This window comes from Sinocyclocheilus anshuiensis, unplaced genomic scaffold, assembly GCF_001515605.1.
Source record: "Sinocyclocheilus anshuiensis isolate Anshui unplaced genomic scaffold, SAMN03320099.WGS_v1.1 scaffold67, whole genome shotgun sequence".
NCBI lineage: Eukaryota > Metazoa > Chordata > Actinopteri > Cypriniformes > Cyprinidae > Sinocyclocheilus > Sinocyclocheilus anshuiensis.
Genome location: NW_015552546.1, coordinates 271,672 through 272,317, shown reverse-complemented (window position 1 = coordinate 272,317; position 646 = coordinate 271,672).

Here is a 646-nt window from a genome sequence, read left to right as displayed (position 1 = left end):
AGTCAGTTTGCAAGAATGTGTAGCATTCGTGGTATGAAAACGATCGCTGCGAGACGCTGGCGGAGTGAACGAATCTTGAGGGCGCGGGCGCAGCCTCCGCCCTGTTGCCAGATCCAGCGATTATAGCCGTTTTTGGACTTGTCTTTTCCATTAAATTTGACACGTTTTAATTTGAAAGTTAATAGAGTGGGAGGTTGCAATTTAGGGTCAGTGATATCCTTATCTTATTTGCAAAATATTTGAAAAAATTTGTTTGTTTTTTATTTTTCGGTTTTTATTTGTTTTAATATCCAGTGTTGGGGGTAACGCATTACAAGTAACGCGAGTTACGTAATCAGATTACTTTTTTCAAGTAACTAGTAAAGTAACGCATTACTTTTTATACTAATAAGCAAAAATTACTCTAGACAAACATTTGTGTGTCTTTTTTTATTGCTGAAGTGTGTTGAAATGTCTTCTTCTGCATTCTACTGTACGGACGTAAATTTACATTTCCTTCAGCCTGAGGCTTATTCATTTCACTTTTGGTGTGAAAGGGCTTTTATATTTGCCAAAAATATAACTTTTTTGTTTGAAAAACAAACAAGCAAGCCCTGCCCAGATTAAAAAGTAATGCAAAAGTAACGTAACGCATTACTTTCCATAA